Consider the following 16250-nt stretch of genomic DNA (forward strand, 5'->3'; position numbering starts at 1 on the left):
CATCTATGCATTTAAGGCATCCCAGGTTAATGATTTGCTATTAAGGTAGTAGCTGTAGGATCCTTGAATGTGGAAGTTCATTCCCCAATCCACTCAATTGAACGTCAATGATGAGGGTGGATTGGAGGATGAACTTCCATGAGAGAAAAGACTTAGGGTATATGATCTAAGGTTAAACACTCAAAAGCACTCTCTATTTTCTCTATCTAACTACCAAGGGCAAGCTCTCATTAAATAGGTAAAAGGTTCCAACGGATATAAAAGGGTCAAATTTTTTACAGAGTTCGATATTATCAAGCAGGGTCGATATCTTTGAGCGTATACTCTCGATAGCATTGACTGGCCGCTCGATGACACGAACTCAAATGTCAAACGCTTTTGAAACCTTTTGCCAGCTGGTCGACGAAATCAAACGTGTGTCGATGTCATGAGATTTCGAACTCCGATTTCATCGACACAAGGTTCAATTCCTCGACATTTGAAAATGTGAGAGCACTTACCTTTGAAATATTTTAGGTATATGATATGATCAAGCATCACTCGATATCATCGGAATTTGAATATCAATGATATCGAGGATAGTGTCAATTCATCGATAATTCCAAGTAATTTTCCTATAAGATTGCTGGATAGTTTGTGTCCACATTCGATGACATCAACCATGCCTCCATATGCTCGATATTTGAATAGTGACCCTCGATCGGAAAAAAAACAACCTGAAAACTTTGCTAGATAAAAGTGTGTCCCAATCTGATATCATCGAAGGGCTTCCGATATCCTCGATATTTGAATTCCGAGGATATCGAGGATCTCTTTGATATATCGAAGATACATGATTTTCCTTAGCAGAACTTTGGACACAACAGGTCTGATGTCGATTTTATCGAGTCTACTCGATGGACTCGAGATTCAAATTTCGATGATATCGAACTATCTATCAATACATTGATAATTCCATCCAGAGATCTTTGTGGTTGATAGACATCTTATGTCCTCATTTCGATAATATCAAGTGAGCTTCGAGGACATCGATAACAAGGTTCAATTTCATCGAACCATGTATTGATAAATCGGCAAAGGTAGAAAACTTAAAGATTTTTCCTGATGTTTGGGAAAGTTTTCTAACCACAAAAAACTTAGGGTGTTCTATTCAATTTTAAGGGATTTAAGTACCTGGTGTTTTGGTACATGGGATGTGAGGCTAAGATTTACCTGTGGTGAGTTTTGGCACACATCCAATTGAGGCAGACGCTTGATCAATCTTCCTATGGGGTTCCTCTGTCTATCTAACTCAACGCTCACGCTAATTGATAAACCAGGGCACTTTCAGGTGTGACGGGACTCGTTGGAAAAGAAGTTTTGTTTGATCCTTTCGTGCTTTCATAAGATTCAACTAATTGCGACACAATGTGAGGCGATGGACTTTAAGGTGATACATAAACTGCGAACCCTCCATATGCGACTTACCTTTCTGCTTTTTAGTACATCGAATACTTGCAACAAGTAGGGCCGAGAATTCTCAGCGTGAGGGCGAAGATGAAGATTTTCCTGGATATATTACTAGGGGAGTGCGGGGTTTTTCTTTACCATGTTTCGTGTAACGGGTCCCCTAGTTCTTGACATTAATGGGCTCATCCTGGCTGCGGCTCTTGTTCTCCGGCGCGTCACCACTATCCAATCATTATCATTTTCTTACGCCATTGGGGAGACTGTTACAACCCTAACAATAACTGAAAATTTGCTTTTCCTGCTCAATATAGGCTGTTCTTGTTGGGCCCGAGGCTGGTCAGAGGCATATTAGACTCAAATCCCATCTGTATGAAGTAGAAAATCATCTCTTTCACTAAGATCGCCATATCTCCTGAAATCTAGAGCTTGAATACATACGTCCCTTGTAATTTTCTTCATCAAAGAACATATGCAATATTGGTTAGTATTTATTCACAAACATAATCTATCCCAAAGATGAAAGGAAGGATGTTCCCACTGAGAGTCACCATTTTGGCGCCCTATAAGACGCCAAACAGTGATGAAATTCTCTTAGTCATTCATAAGTCAAAATTAAGCAAGATAAAGTCCCCAGTAGAGTCGCCATTTTATTTCGACCAGAAATGAAAAGCATTTGATTTGGTGAATATCTCACTTAATATCAACAAAAGATAGAACTAAGAGAATAATCGTCAATTTTATTCATTCTAAGTTCATTTACATCCTTTTAGTCCTTTGATTCGGGGATAGAATCTCTTAGAAACACCAAAAATACAAAAGTAAATTTGAAATATGAATTTCGGCAGCATTCCAGCTTATATTGATCATATCTCCAGGGGAGATGAGTTGTGCGGGCTTCCTATGCATTCCGCCCCTTATTGGCATTATAAAGGAGTGTTTGGATCACTTTGACAAATCTAGAATAGCCTGAAATCTGGAAATTTTCAACATAGCAGCTGCCTCAAAGAGTATCCATGCAACTCATGTGAATTACGCGGGTCGAGGAGTTACACGGGCCTGCACAACTCGCTAGGAGTAGCGCGGCCCACGCCTTCAACACTCCACACTCCCTCTCCTTCACTGTCTCCAATACCTATCAGAGGCACTAGTCTTCTGAACATCCGATCATCCAAATAAGGGGGTAGGGGGTATTTATAAGCCTTCGTACGTGTGAGCCCTCGAATCCTGTGTTGTGGATCCCACTTCGCATCTCCAACCTATTGTTTTCCGAATAGAGTTGCGCGACTCTACGCAACCAGGACAAGTTGTACGGACCTGCGCAACTTGAGCCTCGCACAACTTGGGACCTATGCAACTCATGTCCCACACAACTCACCTACCTTTCACTTTTATCCTTTATTTCTATCACCAATTTTCCTCCTTGAAGCTTCTCCCCTTAACCAAATTTTATAACCCAACAGTTGGAGTCTTCATAGTTTGTGCTCGTAAGCTGATGGAGTTTATACAGTTTGTTCTCACAAGTTGTTGGAGTCTTCATAGTTTGTGCTCGCAAATTATTAGAATCTTCAGTGTTTGTGCTTGCAAGTTGTTTGAGTCTTCACAGTTTGTGCTCGGAAGCTGTTGAAGTCTTCATAGTTTGTGCTCCCAAGCAGATGAAGTCTTTCACAGTTTGTTCTCACAAGTTGTTTAGTCTTCACAGTTTGTGCGCACAAAGTGTTTGAGTCTTCACAGTTTGTGCGAGCAAATTATTGCAGTTGTCATAGTTTTTTGTCGCAAGCTGTTGGAATTTTCACAGTTTGTGCGCGTAAACTATAGGAGTCTTCACAGTTTGTGTTCGCAAGTTGTTGGAGTCTTCACAGTTTATGCACCCAAGCTGTTGGGGTCTTCATAGTTTATCCTCGCAAGTTGATGGAGTCTTCACAGTTTGTGCACGCAAGCTGTTGGGGTCTTCATAGTTTGTCATTGCAAGCTGATGGAGTCTTCACAGTTTGTTCTCATAAGTTGTTGGAGTCTTCGCAATTTGTGCGCACAAAGTGTTTGAGTCTTTACAGTTTGTGCTCGCAAGTTGTTGGATTCTTCATAGTTTATGTGCCCAAATTGTTGGAATAGTCATAGTTTTTGGTCATAAGTTGTTGGAGTCTTCATAGTTTGGGCGCACAAGCTGTTAGAGTCTTCACAGTTTGTGTGCGCAAGCTGTCGAATTCTTCACGGTTTGTGCATGTAATTTGTTGAGTCTTCACAGTTTGTGCTTGCAAGTTGTAGAATTCTTCACAGTTTGTGGTGCAAATTGTTGGAATCTTGACAGTTTGTGCCCGTAAGCTATTCGAGTCTTCACAGTTTGTGCTTGCAAGCTGTTAGAGTATTCATTGTTTGTGCTCACAAGTTGACAGAATCTTCCCAGTTTGTTCTCGTAAGTTGTTGGAGTCTTCATAGTTTGTGCACACAAAGTGTTCAAGTCTTCACAGTTTGTCCGCATAAATTGTTAGAGTAGTCATAGTTTTTGGTCGCAAGCCGTGGATTCACAGTTTGTGTGCGCAAGCAGTTGAAGTCTTCACAGATTGTGCTCGCAAGCTATTGGAGTCTTCAAAGTTTATGCACACAAATTGTTGGAGTCTTAATAGTTCGTACTCATAAGCTGATGCAGGCTTCACAGTTTGTTCTCGCAAGTTGTTGGAGTCTTCATAGTTTGTGCACACAAAGTGTTTGAATATTCACAGTTTGTGCTCACATGCTGTTAGATTCTTCAGTGTTTGTGCATGAAAATTGTTGGAGTCTTCAAAGTTTTTGCTCGCAAGTTGTTGAAGTCTTCATAGGTTGTGCTCGCAAGCTGATGGAGTAGTCTTCATAGTTCGTTCTCGCAAGTTGTTAAAGTCTTCACAATTTGCACACACAAAGTGTTTGAGTGTTCACAGTTTGTGTTCGGAAGCTGTTGAATTCTTCACAGTTTGTGCGCACAAATTGTTTAAGTCTTTGCAGTTTGTGCTCACAAGCTGTTAGAGTCTTCATAGTTTATGTTCACAAGCTGATGGAGTCTTCATAGTTTATTATTGTAAGTTATTGGAGTCTGCATAGTTTGTGCTCTCACGATGTTAGATTTTTCACAGTTTATGCATGCAAATTTTGGAGTCTCTACATTTTTTAGTTGCAAACTGTTAGACTCTTCAAAGTTCGTGCTCACAAGCTATTGGAGTATTCACAATATTCGCGTGCAACTTGTTGGAGTTGTCACAATTTTTGCTCGGAAGCTGTTAGAGTCTACACAAGTTGTGCGCACAGAGTGTTGGAGTCTTCACAGTATCTGCTCGCAAGCTATCGGCGTCTTCACAGTTTGTGCTCATAAGCTGTTGGAGTCTTCACAGTTTGTGCTCACAAGCTATTAGAGTCTTCATAACTTGAGCTCGTAAGATGATGCAGTCTTCACAATTTTTTCTCGCAAGTTGTTGGAGTCCTCATTGTTTGCGCGCACAAAGTATTTGAGTCTTCACAGTTTGTGTCTTAAGATGTTGGATTCTTCATAGTTTGTGCGCATAAATTGTTTCAATGTTCACAGTTCGTGCTCGAAAGCATTTGGACTCTTCACAGTTTGTGCGTGCCAATTGTTGGAGTCTTCATAGTTTATACTTGCAAGCTATTGGAGTCTTCCTAGTTTGTGCTCGCAAGCTGATGGAGTCTTCAGAGTTTGTTCTTGTAAGTTGTTGGAGTGTTCACAGTTTGAGCACACAGAGTGTTGAGCCTTCACAGTTTGTACACACACATTTTTGGAATCTTCAGTTTGTGCTCGCAAGCTATTGGAGTCTTCATAGTTTGTGCATGCAAGCTGTTGGAGTCTTCACAGTTTGTGCTCGAATTTGTTAGAATCTTCACAGTTTCTGCTTACAAGCTATTGGAGTCTTTTGTGCTCGCAAGCTGTTAGAGTCTTTGTAGTTTGTGCTCGCAAGCTAATGGAGCCTTCACAGTTTGTTCTCGTAAGTTATTAAGTCTCCACAATTGGTGCGTACAAAGTAATTAAGTCTTCACAGTTTGTGCTTGCAAGCTGTCGGATTCTTCACAGTTTATGCGTACAAATTATGGAATCTTCATAGTTTGTGCTCGCAAGCTGTTGGAGTCTCCACAGTTTGTGCACGCAAATTGTTAGAATCTTAACAATTTATGCTAGCAAGCTAATGGAGTCTTCACAGTTTGTGCTCGCAAGCTGTTAGAGTCTTCATAGTTTATGCTCACAAGCTGTTGGATTCTTCATAGTTTGTGCACGAAAATTGTTGGAGTAGTCACAGTTTTTGGTCACAAGTTGTTGGAGTCTTCATAGTTTTTGCTCGTAAGCTGATGGAGTCTTCACAGTTTGTTCTCACAAGTTATTGGAGTCTTCACAGTTTGTGCGCACAAAGTGTTTGAGTCTTCATAGTCTGTGCTTGCAAGCAGTTGGATTCTTTACAGTTTGTGTGCCCAAGTTGTTGTAGTTGTAGTTTTTAGTTGCAAGCTGTTAGAGTCCTCATAGTTTGTGCGTGCAAGCAGTTGGAGTCCTCACAATTTATGCTCACAAGCTGTTGGATTCTTCACAATTTGTGCATCCAACTTGATGGACTCTTCAGAGTTTGCGCTCATAAGCTGTTGGATTCTTCACAGTTTGTGCGTGTAAATTGTTAGAGTTTTCACAGTTTGTGCTCACAAGCTGTTAGAGTCTTCATAGTTTGTGCTCGCAAGCTGATGGAGTCTTCATAGTTTTTTCTAGCAAGTTGTTGGAGTCTTCACAATTTGTGCGCACAAAGTGTTTGAGTCTTCACAATTTGTGCTCACAAGCTGTCAGATTCTTCACAGTTTGTGCCTGTAAACTATTGAAGTCTTCACAGTTTCTGCTCGCAAGCTGTTGGTGTCTTCACAATTTGTGCGAGCAAATTATTGGAATCTTCATAGTTTGTGCTCACAAGCTTTTGAGTCTTCACAGTTTTTGCTCGCAAGTTGTTAGAGTCTTCATTGTTTGTGCTGACAAGCTGATGGAGTCATTACAGTTTCTTCTCGGAAGTTGTTGGAGTCTTCACAATTTGTGCGCACAAAGTTTTTGAGTCTTTGCAGTTTGTCCACGTAAATTGTTGGAGTAGTTACAGTTTTTGGTCGCAAGCTGTTGGATTCTTTACAGTTTGTGCATGCAAGCTATTAGAGTCTTCACAGTTTGTGCTCGCAAGCTATTGGAGTTTCACAGTTTGTGTGCGTGAATTGCTGGAGTCTTGATACTTTATTCTCACAAGTTGATGAGGTCTTCACAGTTTACTCTTGCAAGTTGTTAGAGTCTTCATAGTTTGTGTGCCCAAAGTGTCCGAGTCTTCATAGTTTGTACTCATAAGTTGTTGGATTCTTCCCACTTTGTGCGTGCAAATTGTTGGAGTCTTCACAGTTTGTGCTCGCAAGCTGTTGGAGTCTTCGTAGGTTGTCCTCGCAAGCTGATGTAGTCTTCACAGTTTATTCTCACAAGTTGTTGAGTCTTCACAATTTGTACATACAAAGTGTTTGATGTTCACAGTTTGTGCTCACAAGTTGTTGGATGCTTCACAATTTGTGCGCACAACCTATTTGAATCTCCACAGTTTGTGCTCGTAAGCTATTGGAGTCTTCATAGTTTGTGTTCGCAAGCTGATGGAGTCTTCCCAATTTGTTCTCGCAAGTTGTTAAAGTTTTCACAGTTTGTGTGCACAAAGTGTTTTTGAGTCTTCATTGTTTGTGCTCACAAGCCGTCAGATTATTCACAGTTTGTGCCTACAAACTATTGGAGTCCTCATAGTTTATGCTCGCAAGCTATTGGAGTCTTCACAATTTATGCACGCAAATTGTTGGAATCTTCACATTTTGTGCTTGGAAACTGTTGGAGTTTTCACAGTTTGTGCACGTAAGCTGTTAGAGTCTTCATTTTTTGTGCTCGTAAGTTAACAAAGTCATCACAATTTGTTCTCAAAAATTGTTGGAGTCTTCACAGTTTGTGCACACAAAGTGTTTGAGTCTTCTCAGTTAATCCGCGCAAATTGTTGTAGTCACAGTTTTTGGTCACAAGCTATTGGATTCTTCACAGTTTGTGTGAGCAAGCTATTGGAGTCTTCACAGTTTGTGCACGCAAGCTGTTGGAGTCTTTGCAGTTTATGCGCGCTAATTGTTGGAGTCTTGATAGTTTGTGCTCGCAAGCTGTTGTTTCACAGTTTGTTCTCGTAAGTTGTTGGAGTCTTCATAGTTTGTGCGCACAAAGTTTTTGAGTCTTCATAGTTTGTGCTCACAAGCTGTTGGATTCTTCACAATTTGTGCACACAAATTCCTGGAGTCTTCATAGTTTGTGCTCGTAAGCTATTGGAGTCTTCATAGGTTGTCCTTATAAGCTAATGGAGTCTTCACAATTTGTTCTCGCAAGTTGTTGGAGTCTTCACTATTTGTGCGCACATAGTGTTTGATCTTCATAGTTTGTGCTCGCAAGCTGTTGGATTCTTCACAATTTATGCGCACAAATTGTTGAAGTCTTCACAATTTGTGCTCGCAAGCTGTTGGAGTCTTCACAGTTTGTGCACGCAAATTGTTGGAATCTTCAAAGTTTGTGCTCGCAAGCTGTTAGAGTCTTCATTGTTTGTGCTTGCAAGCTGACAGTCTTCCTAGTTTGTTCTCGCAAGTTGTTTGAGTCTTCATAGTTTGTCGGCATAAAGTGTTTGAGTCTTCACAATTTATCCACACAAATTGTTAGAGTAGTCACAGTTTTTGGTCGTAAGATGTTAGATTTTTCACAGTTTGTGCACATAAGCTATTGGAGTCTTCACAGATTGTGCTCGCAAGCCATTGGAGTCTTCACAGTTTGTGCATGCAAATTGTTACTCTTGATAGTTTGTGCTCGCGAGCTGATGCAGTCTTCACAGTTTGTTCTCACAAGTTGTTGGAGTCTTCATAGTTTGTGCTTGCAAGCTGTTGGATTCTTTACAGCTTATGCATGCAAATTGTTGGAGTCTTCACAGTTTGTGCTCGCAAGCTATTGGAGTCTTTAGAGGTTACGCTAGCAAGCTGCTGAAGTTTTCACAGTTTGTTCTCGCAAGTTGTTGGAGCCTTCACAATTTCTGCGCACAAAGTGTTTGAGTGTTCACAGTTTGTGCTCGCAAACTGTTGGATTCTTCACAGTTTGTGTGCACAAATTATTTGAGTCTTCACAGTTTGTGCTCGTAAGTTATTAGAGTCTTCATAGTTTGTGTTTGCAAGTTGATGGAGTCTTCACAATTTACTGTCGCAAGTTGTTGGAGTCTGCACAGTTTGTGCTCTCAAGATGTCAGATTCTTCACAGTTTGTGCGCACAAATTTTGGAGTCTTTACAATTTTTAGTCGCAAGCTGTTGGAGTCTTCATAGTTCGTGCTAGCAAGCTATAGGAGTATTCACAATTTTCGAGCACAACTTGTTAGAGTCATTACAATTTGTGCTCGCAAGCTGTTGAAGTCTACACAAGTTGTGCGCGTAAAGTGTTGGAGTCTTCACAGTATCTGCTCGCAAGCTGTTGGAGTCTTCATAGTTTGTGCTTGCAAGTTATTGGAGTCTTCACAGTTTGTGCTCGCAAGCTAATGAATCTTCATAGTTTGAGCTCGTAAGCTGATGCAGTATTCACAGTTTTTTCTCACAAGTTATTAGGGTCTTCACTGTTTGTGCACACAAAGTGTTTGAGTCTTCACAGTTTATGCTCGCAAGCTGTTGGATTCTTCATAATTTGTGCACACAAATTGTTTAAGTCATCACAGTTTGTGCTCCCAAGCTATTGGATTCTTCATAGTTTGTGTGCGCAAATTGTTGGAGTCTTCACAGTTTGTGCTCGCAAGCTGTTACTATGACGAATTCGCCAGAAAGGAAGAAAAAGAAAATAATGAAAATGAAGCCCCAAGAAATGCTGATATGAAGGCGATAGGAAAAGAAACTGCAAGGACAGAATTGTCTAGGACAACGAATGCGAAAAAGAAATTTTACTTCATACCGAAGCATTTGAGACAACCGGGGCAGCCTCCGTTAACGTTATTATCACCCGAACAACTAGAAATCTTACAGTTAAACTAAACAGTGCCGCTATAATATGTTGAAAGGAGCAAGCCGTTTCCAACCATTCCGAAAATATTTCATGTCGAATCCAGCGCAAAATACCTAGAATCGATCGAATTTTACGCCCCTTCGGAAGCGAAAGCGGAAGAAAAGGCCGATAACAACATGGGTTATGGAAAACTAACATTCGAAGATCTCAAGAGGTACAGTCCAGCTAGCAAGAAAATTATGAAAAACATGGGTTTTGATTATGAAGAACCAACCAGCCTAAATTATGGAAAAGAAATTAAATTACAATCGGCGGAGTCAATGAGAAAGGGCGAGAGAAATTTCGTGGATTGGGGGCAGAGTCTTCAGTGAATATGGTTGCAGTCAACTCGGTAAAAGAAACATACTCTGAAATAATCAAACATCCTAAAATAGCTCCGAAGCAGATAGAAGACAGGAGGCAATCGACAATTAACAATTTGTGAGAAATAAATCTAGGAACAGAAGAACCACGAAATACGAATATTCATAAGCGCCAATCTCCCTGAAAAGGAAGCCGATCAGTATATCAAGCTATTAAAAGAAAACAAATATGCGTTCACCTGGACATACGCAGAAATGCCGGGTTTAGAACCGTCAGTAGCAATGCATCGCTTGAACATCTTTAAAGATAAAAAGCCGATCAAATAAGTGCAAAGGCGATTTCATCCAAATCTGATTCTTCTGATAGAAGAAGAAATAAAAAAAAATGATAAAAGTCGAGTTCATCAGAGAGGTTAAATATCCTAAATGGATATCAAATGTTATCCCCGGTGAAGAAAAAAGCGGACAGATTAGGGGGTATGTGTTGATTTCAGGGATTTAAATGAAGCTTGCCCGAAAGATGATTTCCCATTGCCAATAACTGAGTTGTTAATCGACAGTACAACGAAATATGTTATCGTGTCCTTCATGGACGACTACACCGGCTATAACCAAATAAGAATGGCTCCTAAAGACGAAGAAGTCAAGGCGTTCAGAACTTCATTGAGAATTTATAGCTATAAAGTTATACTGTTCGGTCTCAAGAATGTCACTACAACATACCAAAGAGCAATACAGAATATCTTTCAAGACATGATACAAAAACATGTTAAATGTTATGTAGATGATTTAGTAGTCAAATCAAATGACCATGAAGAATATCGTGATCATCTGACTTCAGTCTTCCGTCGACTCGGAAAGAAACAGCTAAAGATGAATCCGATAAATGTGCCTTTGGAGTATCATTAGGAAAATTCTTCGGCTTCGTCATTAGGCACAGGGGAATTAAGATCGATCCGGGGAAAGTCAAGGCTATCCAAGATATGCCGCTTCTGAAAACGTTGAAAGAATTAAAAAGCTTGCAAGGGAAATTGGCATATATTCATCATTTCATCTCAAACCTAGTAGGAAGATGTCAGCCATTTTCTCATCTGATGAAGAAGGGAATGGAATTTGTTTGGGACAAGTCCTGTCAGAATGAGTTCGATTCAATAAAAGAATTGCCAAAATAACCTCTGGTATTAGCAGCTCTCATGAAGGGTAAACCACTCATTTTATATATATCTACAGCTGAAAATTCGTTATGGGCCCCATTGGCATAGTTGAATGAGCACAAGAAAGAAATAACACTTTATTATTTGAGTCTAACTCTAATAGGCGCGGAATGCAATTATTTGTCAATCAAGAAAGTGTGTTTGGCGTTAATATTTGCAGTACAGAAGTTGAGATATTATTACATTTCCCATGACATAACTTTAATCTCGTGAGCGGATCCCATAAAATTTTTAATGACAAGGCCGATGTTATCAGGAAGATTAGCCAAATGGATGTTGTTGCTTTCAGAATATACGATCACTTACGAATCGGCAAAAGCAGTTAAGGGGCAAGCAGTGACAGATTTCTTGGCAGCTCATCCCGTAGCGAACAGTGAAACTATTAGCAATGACTTTCCCGATGAACAAGTTATTATGATTGAATTGCCAAACCCATGGCAGATGTATTTCGATGGCACTTCTCGAACGTCAGGGGCAGGTGCCGGAGTGATATTTATTACTCCTTAGGGTGACTTATTGCCTTATTCTTTTACATTGGGTACTGCATGCACAAATAATGAAGCTGAATATAAGGCTCTAATCATCGAGATGGAGATAGCTCAAGAAATGAAAATAAAAAGGCTGCAGATTTTTAAGGATTCCAAGTTGATTATAAATCAACTAACGACCGAGTTCGAAATAAAAAAGCAAGAGCTCTTACCATACTGCCGGAGAGCACAACAATTACTAGAGCAGTTCCATTATGTTGAAATCAAGCATGTACTGTGATGATAGAATGCAAGGGCAGATGCTTTAACTAACCTGGCAGCAGCTTTATCCTATCCGGATCAGAGTCCTCTTCAGGTAACAATAGAAGAAAGAAGGTTTTTGCCATCATTAAAGGTTCCCTTCATTAGTCAAGCTAGTAAAAGAAGATGTTTCACTGATAGAAGTGTCTGCAGAATAATCTGATGAACTATCTTCTTCAGAAACTGTTTATCTTCCCTTATAAGTAGTCTTTACAGGAAGAAGATGAAAGCCTCGAGAAGGAGAAGGATTTTGTTTTTCTAAAACTTCTAAAGGTAAAGATTTGGCTCATGAACGAATAGTCACGGGAGAAGGTGCAGCAGCAGTTGACCCCCAGCAGGAGAAATCGAGTCGTAGTTCAATTTGTATTAGGAGGAACCATAACTATAGTTTGATCCTCTACTTCCCGAGTGGGAGAAGAAAGAATAGCACCAAGCGTCTCAAATTCATCAACAGGAGTGGTTTGTCTTTTTGTTTGCCTTATGAGATCCAAGGGAGACCCAAAGGCTATCCATCCCTCCAATGTATTAGGTGGCTTTATCTCCCTGATGGGTTCTTCTATAGAAATCTTTTGACAAAGCTGCCCTGGAGTTGCGGTGTGATCTCTTTCAACAAAGTATCATATCCCTTGCTTTGGCCCGTAATTCCTCAGCCTAGGAGGAGGAATCCAGATGGAACGGTCAACGGGAAGATAATTACGCACCAAGTAATAATAGTGTGACCACCAGCGCATCCAAGCATATGAACACTTGATGATTGAATCCGGGAAGGATGAAGTGGGAACTGAAGTTCCTGGCCAAGAGTTGCTTCCATATTAGGGCCCAGTTATATGGGCTGACTTCATAGCTTCAATTATACGGGTCACCTCTTCTCTCGCTTGAGGCACCGTTTGGTCGTAACCAAATTGTCTTGCAAACCTAATAGGGTAGTAGGGCTCTCTTCAAAATTCCACTCTTTTTCGAAAAGGCAGACTATAAGATCGGATGCAAATCAGAAAAGTTCTTTCGATGGGTTCCAGATCATTATTATCTTCGACTTCTCTGTCCTCAACCTGATGAGTCAGATAGAATGGAAAAATGTCGATAGATTCCATGTTTTTAATTTTATCAATGACCCATTCGTATGCCTTCTTCACCATTTTACGCTTAAGATAATAGCATAAGGGAGGACGCTCAGTATGAACGTAAGCCTTCTCTGAATCATTATATGTCCATGGAAAGTATATTCCTAACTAACCAGAAAAATAATATCAAGGGGTGAATGAAGATGTAGCTCCAACTGCCGGGCTTGAGCAGTGCGCCGCGACATTTCCAAATGCTCTGTACAGTGAACATAAAATGGGGGGAGCTAGAGAATATTTCTTCTTGCCTTCCACCATAACTCTTGCAGCAATAAATAAAGTCGGATGGATGGAATCTGATCATTTCGAACTAGGCAAAATGGCTAAACTCAGCCAATACGCAAGGAAAGCAGTTAGTTCAGTTTCGGGGCTAAAAGTGGTTAGGCCTCTTATTCTTCGGCGAGCAGATTCTAGCTCTGGAGAATGACTACCAGAAAACCTGAGGAGGAGGAAAAGTATGAGAAAACACATACGTGTATGTAAAAAGAAGAGAGAAGAAAGGAAAGGGGAAGGGATATTAAAATTATATACCGCAGATATCTTGAGAAGTGTGCAAGCCACTAGAGTGGAGATATTTTGTGTACATCTGGAAAATGTGACATCTCCTTAAAAAGCTCAATAGTGGAGGCAGAGACATGGGGTTCTCTTCCGGTAGCGACATAAGAAAATTCGACCTTGGTAGGGATGAATTCATCAAGGAAAGAGCCTGTGATGGGAAGGCCGACCATTTGATGGAGATCCCATAGAGTGATGCTTACTTAACCGATCAGCAAATGGAAGGAACTTGTCACAAAAGACCAGTGTCTCAGAAATCCTTTGTAGATCATGGTATCTTTATGGAAGAAATCAGAAGTAGCTTCTATGGCTACATATATGTTCATTGCGATAAGGACTTCTTTATATTTCTAAAGGATGGCTTTGACCCACGAGTTATAGAATTGACGATGGGACAAGAGACCACATGTTCTGAATTCTTCTTTTCCCCACAGAGACTCTCGATCGGGAAAGCGCTGCTGGATAGTTTCAAAGTAATGAGTGGGATACAGAGTATGGGGATTATAGCATGGAGTGAGGAAGTGCATGTATGATATTTGTCCAGTGTTCTATACTAGACATTTCTCTGTGAGGTAACCTTCCATAATCTTCGATTCTTTTATAACCCAATTTTCTACGTATAGTAGTCGGTTCTGCGTCATGTGATCGGAGGCTCACTTTGAATCATGGAAAGATGACATTGAAGATTCAAAGGAAGGATGACAGTCACGTCCTTATAAGGATTCTTAAATTTGATCACGTCTGGCTGAGATTTGATCATGTCTCAGACATTCTAATAACGTCTTTTGTTATGATCTCTTATCTTTTCCTGGAAAAGTTCATCTTTGCTCTTCTGCTTCTTGCTCTTTGAATTGGAGGGAGGAGGGGAAGATTCGATTGGAGTAGGGTGAGAATCATCAATTCGAAAGTTGGCAGTAGACTTTAGCCAGTCTTCCCAATCAGATTCATGACCCTTTGTTGGTGGTCCTTCCAGTTCTCTCATTAGTACGGCATGACGGATGGAATCAGGAAGACGTTGAATTCGATTAGCAAAGTTGATGATCGGTGGATCTGGTACCTTGAAGAAAGAAGAATAATTTTCAGTAGATCTGGTCCTTTCTGAGGGCAATGTTCTGACGGTTGAGGATTTGACGATTCAGCGGCATATTTATTAGGGGAGACATATGGTCTTTTAGAATGAGCCATTAGAAGGGCAGGAAAAATTCAGTAAAGATTAAACACTTGAAAATTTTCAGACTACAAGTTCAATTGTGCACAAGTTTAGTTGTGAGCAGGTTCAGTTGTGCGCAAGTTCAATCGTGTGTAAGCTTAGTTGTGCGCAGGTTCAGTTGTGCGCAAAGTTCTGTTGTGCGCAGGAACTCGTTGTGCACAGATGAGTGTTATGCAGAAGGAGATGGCGTGTAGAAGGAGATGGATGTGAATTCTGAATGGGTAAAATGAGACCAAGTTTATATAGTGTTCCCGGACTTTGGTTGTGTGCAGACAGTCTGGTTGTGAGCAGAAAAGAAAGAGCGGTATTCATCAAGATTGATCCTACACTTTTGCTTTGAAGATAGAAAAGACAAAAATGCAGGATCAAGGGGGCATCTATTGAGGCATAAAAATTGATCAGAAGAAGAAAGGAGATTCCTGAAAAGAAATCAAAATTTTGCATTATTGAGTTGTGCGGCACACAACAGAAGCTACTAGGGAAAGTTGCTATGCGGCGCACAATAGAAGCTGTTAGGGAAAGTTGTGCGGCACACAACAGAAGCTGTCATGGGAACGTTGTTATGCGGCGCACAACAGAAGCTGTTGTAGGGATGTCGTTGTACGACGCACAACTGGTATGATCGCACAAAGGGTTAGCGCATAACAGATTCGGTGAAGAGTTCATATGTACGGAAGGTTATAAATGCCCCACTAATCCCATAGATGATTCATTGGAGCAACACCAGAGTAGCAGAGAGAGATTCGAACTTCAAAAGAATTCAGGTATCGGTGGTACCTACTGTTTGCAGCGCACAACCAGTGGCCTACACAACCAATGGGGCGCACAACCGCTAATCTGCACAAGTGACCTGCACAACAGCCATGTGCGCACAATGGGTTTGTTATGTGTGTACAATGGGTCTATTATGTGGATAGTTAGCTTGAGTGATGATTACTCAATCGTGAAGGGATTGAAAGAGACCCTGATTTGGGTTGAAAGATCGACGTATCTTCTCATAAGCATGGAATTAATCAGAATGGATATCATTCCGGCACAACAACATTTAATATTCTCATACTGAAGATCACGATGCAATCTGAAATGCTGCAAAATTAATATTAAACATTTGATATTTGTATTGGATTATGTAAATGCTTTACTTTCGAATCAAAGGAGATAAATGATGTAAACAAATTCAGAATAAATAAATATTGTGATTGTTCTCTTCATTCTTCTTTTAATAATTGTTGAGTAAAATAACTCTCCCAAACTGAATGCATTTGTTTCTTGTCGAAACAGTTGGAGTCTTCACAGTTTGTACTCGCAAGCTATTGGAGTCTTCATATGTTGTGCTCGCTAGCTGATGGAGTCTTCACAGTTTGTTCTCACAAGTTGTTGGAGCCTTCACAATTTGTGCACACAAAGTGTTTGAGTCTTCACAGTTTGTGCTCGCAAGCTGTTGGATTCTTCATAGTTTGTATGCGCAAATTGTTGGAGTCTTCACAGTTTGTGCTCGCAAGCGATTAGATTCTTCACAGTATGTGCGTG

Source organism: Magnolia sinica, chromosome 3 (genome assembly GCF_029962835.1).
Source record: "Magnolia sinica isolate HGM2019 chromosome 3, MsV1, whole genome shotgun sequence".
NCBI lineage: Eukaryota > Viridiplantae > Streptophyta > Magnoliopsida > Magnoliales > Magnoliaceae > Magnolia > Magnolia sinica.